Here is a 9004-nt window from a genome sequence, read left to right as displayed (position 1 = left end):
ACCAAAATTTTATAGAGTTGCAACAAGATCTCACGGCTCTTAAACTCAATTCCCCTGTTAGTGAAAGCCAAAGCACCATATGCTTTCTTAACAACCCTGTCCACTTGGGTGGGCATTTTAAGGGATTTATGCATCTGCACACCAAAATCCCTCTGTTTCTCCACACTGCCAAGAATCCTAGCTTTAATCCTGTATTCAGCTTTCAAGTTCGACCTTCCAAAATGCATCATTTCGCTTTTATCCAGTTTGACCTCCATCTGCCACCTCTCAGCCCATCTCTGTATCCTGTCAATGTCCCGCTGCAGCCTACAACAGTCCTCTATACTGTCAACGACACCTCCAACCTTGGTGTCGTCTGCAAACTTGCTAACCCATCCTCCAATCTCTTCACCGAAGTCATTAATAAAAATAACAAAGAGTAGATGCCCAAGAGACCTGTGGAGCACCACTCACCACTGACTTCCAGACAGAATACTTTCCTTCCACTAACCCTTGCTGTCTTCTATCGACCAGCCAATTCTGTATCCAGACAGTTAAATTTCCCTGTATCCCATCCCTCCTGACCTTCTGAACGAACCTACCATGGAGAACCTTATCAAATGCCTTACTGAAGTCCAGATCCACAACATCCACCGCTCGACCCTCAATAATTTGCCTAGTAACATCCTCAAAGAACTCAATACGATTTGTGAGGCATGACCTGCCCTTCACAAAGCCGTGTTGACTGCATTTAATCAAGCCATGCTCTTCCAGATGGTCATAAATCCTATCCCGCAGAATCATTTCTAACACCTTGCAGATAACAGACGTGAGACTGACTGGTCTGTAATTGCCGGGGATTTCCCTATTTACTTTCTTGAAGAGAGGAATTACATTTGCTTCCCTCCAGTCCTCAGGTTCGACTTCGCTGGAGAGTAAGGATGCAAAGATCTTCGCAAGCGGCGAAACAATCACATTTCTCGCTTCCCAAAACAGCCGAGGACAAATCTGGTCTGGCCCTGTGGTGACTTGTCAATCTTAATGTTAGTCAAAATTTTCAGTACATCCGCTTCCTCAATCTCTATCTGTTCCAGCATGCTTACCTGCTCCTCAATGGTTTCATTCACTACAAGTTCCTTTTCTTCAGTAAAGACAGAAGCAAAAAAACTCATTTAGGACTTCCCCTACCACCTCAGACTCTATACACAAGTTCCCTATGCCAGCCCTGATCGGCCCAAAACTTTCTTTTATCATTCTCTTCCTCCTCACATACATGTAAAATGCCTTTGGATTTTCCCTAATCCTTCCTGCCAAGCCTTTTTCGTGCCCCCTCCTGGCCCTTCTCACACCATCTTTTAGCTAGTTCTTCACCTGCCTGTAATCCTCTAGAGCTGAACAAGACCCTTGCTTCTTCCACCTTACGTAAGTTGCCTTCTTTCTTTTGACGAGAAGCTCCTCCACTCTCATCATCCAAGGTTCCTTTATCTTACCCCTTCTTGCCTGTCTCAGAGGAGCACATTTATGCACCACTCACAACAACTGTTCCTTAACCAGTCTTCACATGTCTATAGTGCCCTTTCCATGGAACAATTGCTGCCAGTCCATGCTTCCCAACTCACATCTGATAGCATCATAGTTTCCTTTTCCACAATTAAATTTCCTCCCATTGTGCCGGGTTCTCTCCTTCTCCATAGCTATGTAGAATGTAAGGCAGTTGTGGTCACTATCACCAAAATGCTCTCCCACCACAAGATCTGACAGCTGCCCAGGCTCATTGCCCAGCACTAAATCCACAATAGCCTCTCCCCTCATCAGCCTGTCAACGTCCTGAGTTAGGAAACCCTCCTGAACACACCTTACAAAAACAGCTCCTTCCAAACCATCTGCTCGAAGGAGGTTCCAATCAATATTGGGAAAGTTAAAGTCACCCTTTACAACAACCCGACTACATTCACACTTATCCAAAATCTGCCGACCTGTGCTTTCTTCGATCTCTCTGCTGATATCGGTGGCCTGTAGTAAACTCCTAATGAGGTGACTGCTCCCTTACTGTTCCTAATTTCCACCCATACTGCCTCAGTAGGCAGACACCCCTCGACAATGGTAACTTCTGCAGCTGTGGTACCCTCTCTGATTAGCAGTGCTCCACGCCCTCCTCTTTCCCCACCCCCAACCATTCTTTTTAAATGTTCTAAAACCTGGAACATCCAGCAACCATTCCTGTCCCTAAGAAACCCACGTCTCATTTATGGCCATAAATGATTCCTCCAGTTATTCTATTTACTACTATTCACAACTGTACTGTCACACTGGAGGGAATATATGTATTTTAACTAGAAAACGCTGTATTCAGCCTTTGCGCCTATAAACCCTTTAGCTTTGATATCCAATGGCACGTTGTTACAATAAGAAAGCGTTTGATTGTTCTCTATCTGAAAAAAAGCACTTGATTACACCTCCTGTGTGCACTCCAATCCGTTCACATCTGACATGAGGGATGTTTCTCTTTCTGCTGTTCATCACATCCAGGATAGAACTGCCGCAGAAATGATTGCTGCCTTCATTGACCTAAGAGGTGGATGCCGAAGGCTCACCTTGTAATGGGAACTATCCACAAGAGAACCTTTTAACAGGAACACAGTTCTGTTTTCTGTGCAGGGGATCATTGCACAAGCACAGTATCAGGCTTCTACCAGATCATGTGCAGTCATTCTTCCTCGAACATTCACCGTATCCGACTCTAACCAAAGCAAAACTAGATGGTGCTGGAAAAATTCAGCAGGTCTAACAGCATCAGATTAAGAAATCAGAGTTAACATTTCGAGTCCAGTGACCATTCCTCAGACGATAACTTGGAAAATGTTGGTCTATCTGCAGAAGATATAGTGGGTGTTGGGGGAAGGTAAGGAGTGAACGATAGGTAGGGATAGAGTTCAAATAGAGAGAAGAACAGTTGGACAATGGAGTGGATAATGACCTAGCTGGCAAGGTGAAAAGTGGTTAATGGAGACTGTTAGTGGCGAGCCATATATAGTGTGCTATGGCAGGCTTTGTGACAACAAGGCTTGGCGTGAGAAATGAGGGATTAGGACATGGGAAAGTACAGGCCCTAAAAGAAAATCGAAATTGATATGGGGTCTGAAGGGCTGTGGAGTCCCCAAATAGAAACTGAGGTGTGGTGCTTTCAGCATGTGCTGAGGCTTGCTGGAACTCTTCTTGAAGATAGGACTTCGATGCTCTGCAATGTGGTCACCCAGTCTTCGTTTCCCAAGATAGTGCAAACCACATTGCGAGCAGTGACTGTAGTCGATTGGATTGCACAAAGTGCAGTTCATGTGTTGCTTCACCTGGAAGGTGGGATTGGGCCATGGAAAGATAGGAGGGAAGACGTCAATGAACAGGTGAGGAGTGACAAGAAGCAAACTGAGATATTATTCGAGAAATCATGAGAACAAGAAACCTAACAAAAAGACACTTCACCTGAATGCTCGGCGCATTTGTAACATGTAGAGTTAATGGCACAAATCAACAAGAATGAAAATGATTTAATAGCCATTAGAGAGACACGGTTGAAGGATGGCCATGACTGGGAGTTAAATATCTAAGAGTACGAGGTAATTTGGAAGGTCTGACAGCAGTGTAGGAAGATGGTGTCTCTCTGTTATTCGAGGCCGACATCAGGGCAATGTGGAGAGACAATATATGTTCGATGGCGAATGAGTTTAAATTACTTTGCGTTGAAAGTAGACATTCTAAGAAGAAAACGTCACTGACAGGTGCAGTCTATCGGCCATCAAATAATAACATCACATTGGTGTAGGAAAGAAACAAAGAAACAAGCAATACCTGTAAAATTGGGTAGGCTATTATCATTAGGGATTTTAATCTACGTGTAGCTTGGTCGAACCAGCTCAGTCACAGTAACTTTGAGAAGGAGTTAGTTTAGTGCAACCTTGATAGCGTTCTTGAACAGTATGCAATGGAACCGACGAGGGAGAAAGCAATTCTCGACCTGGTCCTGTGTAGAGGAACAGGAATAATTAATGATCTCATAGTTAGGGATCCTCTTGGAACGAGTGATCACAGTATGGCAGAACTTAGAATTCAGATGGGGAGTGTGAAGAGAAAATCCAATACCAGGGTTCTCTGCATGTACAGGGGGCACAAAAATAGAACGAGAGAGCACCTGGCTAAAGTAGAGTGGAAACAAAGGTTATATGGTGGGACAGATATCGAGTAGTGGAGGACTTCCAAAAAGATTTTTTTTTTGTAGGAGTGCTCAGCAAAAGTATATTCCAGGGAAAACGTATGACTGTGAAGAAAGCGATAGGCTGCCCTGCGTTTCTTAGGAAATAAGGGACGCTATCAAAGCGAAAGAGAAGGCATACCAAGTGGCCAGGAACATCCTGAAACTGGAAGATGTGGAAAATTTTAAAGATAAACATGAGGGGGAAAAAACAAGTACAGAATACAAAGACAGAGAGCAAACGTTTCTATAAAAATATAAAACGAAAAGACAGTGGCTAAAATAAAGGTTGGTTCTTTCGATGATGGGAAGAGGCATTTCGTCATTCAATGTGATGAAATGGCCGAGGCATTGAACAGGTATTTTGTGTCAGTCTTCACAGTGGAGGATAATAATAACATGCCAGGAAGGGACAAAGAGATAAATGTAGGTGAGGACTTGGAAACAAACATTATTATTCAAAAAGTAGTGTCAGGCAAGCTAATGGAACTGATGATGGACATGTTTCCTGGCCGTGAGGCAATGCATCCCAGGGTATTAAAGGAGATGGCGGGAGAAACAGCAAATGCACTAGTGGCAATATTCAAATTCACTAGACTCCAAGAAAGTCCCAGCAGATTGGAAACCAGCGAGTGTGACACCACTGTTTACAACGGGAGGTGGATAAAAGATTGGGAATTATTGATCAGTTAGCTTAAATTCTGCAGTGAGGAAGATGTTTGAGTCTATTGTCAAGGAAGAAATAGTAGAACATCTCGATTGAAATTGGACAGTTGCAACGTAGATTCGTGAAGGTTCACGCAGAGATGTTATGTTACAGCTGTACAAGATCCTGGTGAGGCTATCCTTGGTGAACTGTGTGTACTTTTGGTCCCCTTACTTGAAAAAGCATATATTGGCACTGGGCGGGGTGGAGGGTGCAGAGGCGGTTCACGAGGTTGATTCCGGAGTTGAGGGGGTTCACCTTTAAAGGGAGACTATGTAGATTCGGATTAGTTTTTTTGTAATTTAGAAGAATGAGTGGGAATATTAATGAAACACATTGCTTTGAAACGGAATAGATAAGATAAAATTAGAAAAGATGTTTCCAATTGCGGGTGAAACTCGGACAAAAGGGCATAGCCACAGGTTTACAGGGATTTTATTTAGGACTGAGTTAAGAAGAACCTTCTTCACCCAGGCAGATGGTAATATATGGAATACCTTGCCAGCGAACAAGTTGATGCTAGTTCAATAAAAAAAATGTTTTTAAAGCTAAAAGCGAAACTTCTTTAGAACAATAAATGAAATAATGGATAGAGGGAGAGTGCGAGTAAGCAGATTTGAGTCTTTAGAAAGATCAGCAATGATGTCATTGAACGGCGGAGCAGGCTTGAAGGGCCGGACAGCCTACTCCTGCTCGGGTTTTTAGGTTCTATGCATTTATGTGTCACAAAAGCAGCGACGCAGTGGGAAGACTGCATGTGCGAGTTGGTGGAGGTGTTGGGAATGAAGGCAGAGTGCAACAGGGGTTCCTGTAGGGAATGGTCCCTGTGGATGTTGGACAGGGATGGGAGAGGGATATATGTCTGATGATGGCGTTTCGCTCGAGGTGGTGGAAATTTAAAAAAGAAATCGATTATCACTTGAAGCACCACTGCAAATACATTTGCCATCCTTAATAGGTGCGCCATTGAAAGCATTCTGTCTGGATGTATCACTATCTGGTATGCCACTTGTACCATTCAGGACTGGAGATGGATACAGCAAGTGGTGACATCAACCTGAACAAAGGCAAACCTATTATATGTTTGCACATTATTTATACATCTATGCTACTTAACTCTGCGATCTGCTTGTAATGATCGCAAGACAAAGCATTTCACAGTGCCTCAGTACACGTGAGAATAAATTTAATTCAGTTCACTTATGGAATGTTGATGATCTGGATTTTTGGAGCAGCTTGTGGTCGAGCCAAGTAGCGAACAGGCAATACTGGATTTAGAGATGTGCAATCAATCAGACGTGACAAGGGAGCTGAAGATGAAGGAACCCTTAGGAGGCGGTCATGATAATGATTGAATTTACCTTGCAATTTGAGAGGGAGAATATACAATCAGCGGTAACTATATTAAAGTTGAATAAAGGTAATTACAGAGGTATGAGGGAGGAGCTGGATGAAATTGGTGAGGAGAGGAGCCGAGCCAGAAAGAAGGAAAGTGGAAATGCAATGGCTGGAGTGTCTGAGTCTAATTCAGCAGACACATCAGAGACACATCCTTTGGAAAATGAGGCATGGTGCAGGGAGGATGAGACAACCCGGCTGACTGAGGAAGTCATCGGTAGTATAAAAGAAAGAGAGAAAACATATAATGTGGCGAAGGGTAGTGTGTAATAAGGTGAGTGGGAAGATCACAAAGACCCACAAAGGGCAACAACAAAACCAATGAGGAGGGAGGAGATGAAATCTAAGATAACTACTAGTAAAAAGGAAGGCTGCAGTTGTTTCTTTATTCATATAAAAGCAATAAAGAGGTAGAAGTGGACAATGGGCCACTGGAAAAAGACACGTGACAGATAGTAGGTGTGAACAAGGAAATGGTTGAGGAACTGAAAAATTATTTTGTGCCAGTCTTCACACTGGAAGACATGAGTTATACCCAAACATACAAAGAATGTGGGAACAGATGTGAGTCTAGTGGCCATCACCGAGAAGGTGCAAGAAACACTGAATGGCCTGAAGGTGGATACATCATCTGGATCAGATGGAGTACCCTCCATATTTCTAAGGTAAACAACTGAAGAAATAGTGGATACGTAAGTGGATAACTTTCAGGAATCGCTGGAATCAGAAAGAGTGCTGCAAGAAATGAAAAATCACAACTGTGATACAACATTTTAAAAAGAAACAACACAAAATCTGGCAAATTACTGACCAATCAGCCGAATCTTGCTGGTGAATAAGGTCCTCGAATCCATTACGTTGGAAGAAATTTCTGAATACTTGAAAGTGTATGTTAAAATAAGGCAAAGTCATCATGATTTCATCAGGGGGAGGCCATGCTTGACAAATCTGCAATAATTCCTCTTTGAGGAAGTAACGAGGAGGTATACCAAGGAGAGCCAATGGGTGTTATGTGTCTGGACTTCATGAAGGCCTTTGATATTTGCCACACCGGAGGTTACTGAATAAGATAATGGCCCATGGTGTCAGAGGCAAGGTGCGCTCGCAGGATAGAAAGCAGTGATTGGGAACAAAATGATCCTCCTCGGGATGGCAGATGGTGACAAGTGGTGTTCCTAAACCCTGTGTTGGGACCACAAATATTCGTTTTCTCCAATAGCCATCGAGATAAAGTACCTGAGGGCAATGTGTGTTAATTTTCAGACTATGGTGCTGGAAAAGCACAACAGTGCAGCTCGCATCGGAGGAGCAGTGAAATCGACGTTTCAGGCAAAAGCCCTTCATCAAGAATCAAGGGCTTTTGCCCGAAAGGTCGATTTTACTGCTCCTCGGATGCTACCTGAAGCGCTGTGCTTTTCCAGCACCACCCTAATCTAGAATCTGGTTTCCAGCATCTGCAGTCATTGTTTTTACCTAATTTTCAGACAATGCAAAGGTAGAAGAACAGGTAGCATTGAGGAGGCGGGGATGCTGCAGAAGGATATGGACATGCAGCGAGCATCGGAAAATAAGTGGCAGATGGAGCATAATGTGGAAAAAGTGAGGTGACGCACTTTGGCAGGAAGAATAAATATACGGACTATTGTCTAAATGGGGCAGAAATTCACATGTTTGGAATGCAAAGATACTTGAGAATTTTAGCCGAGTATTCTCTCTAGACGAACTTGTATTTTGAATCTGTAGTTAGGAAGACAATTGCAATGATGACATTTATTTTTGGAATACTTGAATATAAAAGCAGGGTTGCACTTCCGATACTCTATAAGGGTCTGGTTAGACCACATCTGGATTACTGTACGTACGTTTGGTCCTCGAATTTCAGGAAGGATGCACTGGTTTTGGGGTGTGTTCAGAGGTGATTCACGATTATGGTCCCAGGAATGAAAAGCTTAACACATGAGGAAAGTTTGAATACTCTGGGTGTATACTCGATGACATTAAGAAGGATAGGAGGAAATCAAGTTGTCACTTATAAAATCATGAATGGCCTGGATATAGTGGATACTGGGGAAAGTTTTCTATTTTTAGTAGAGATTAGAGCCCAAAGGCACAGCCTTGGAGAAAAGGGAAGACATTTGAGAGCAGTAATAAGAGGCACTTATTCAACTGGAGAGTGGTGAATGTATGGAATTCATTGCCAGATAAGGCTGTGGAGACCAAGTTTTTGATTATATGTAAGACTGAGATATGTAGCAGCGTGGTTGCCAAAGGGATCAAGGTTTATGGGGCGAAAGCAGGAGAATTGAGTTTAGAAAGACATCTGCCATGATTTAATGGCAGAGCAGACTCAGTGCGCTGAATGCTTTGATTTCTGCTCTATTGTCTTATGGACGTATGCATCGAATAACCTCCATCTGCAAATTCTCCTCCAAGGAATGTGCCAGCCTGACTGGGAGCATTGTCAGCGAAGATCTGATTGAATGCTGATCCAGACTTCATGGGCCAAATGGTCTATTTCCGCCCTCTATCTTCTATTTTATCATTCTTCCGAAAAAAATGATTAATGCAATGATCAGACTTGTGGCCGATCCCCTGACTCTTCTCTGAACAGGCCATTGCAAAAGTTCCAGCATCATTTCCCTGCTGTTATATTCCCACCTGCGGTTAAGAACAGA

Source organism: Chiloscyllium punctatum, chromosome 21, assembly GCF_047496795.1.
Source record: "Chiloscyllium punctatum isolate Juve2018m chromosome 21, sChiPun1.3, whole genome shotgun sequence".
In the NCBI taxonomy this organism is placed as follows: Eukaryota; Metazoa; Chordata; class Chondrichthyes; order Orectolobiformes; family Hemiscylliidae; genus Chiloscyllium; species Chiloscyllium punctatum.
This window is presented reverse-complemented; position numbering follows the sequence as displayed.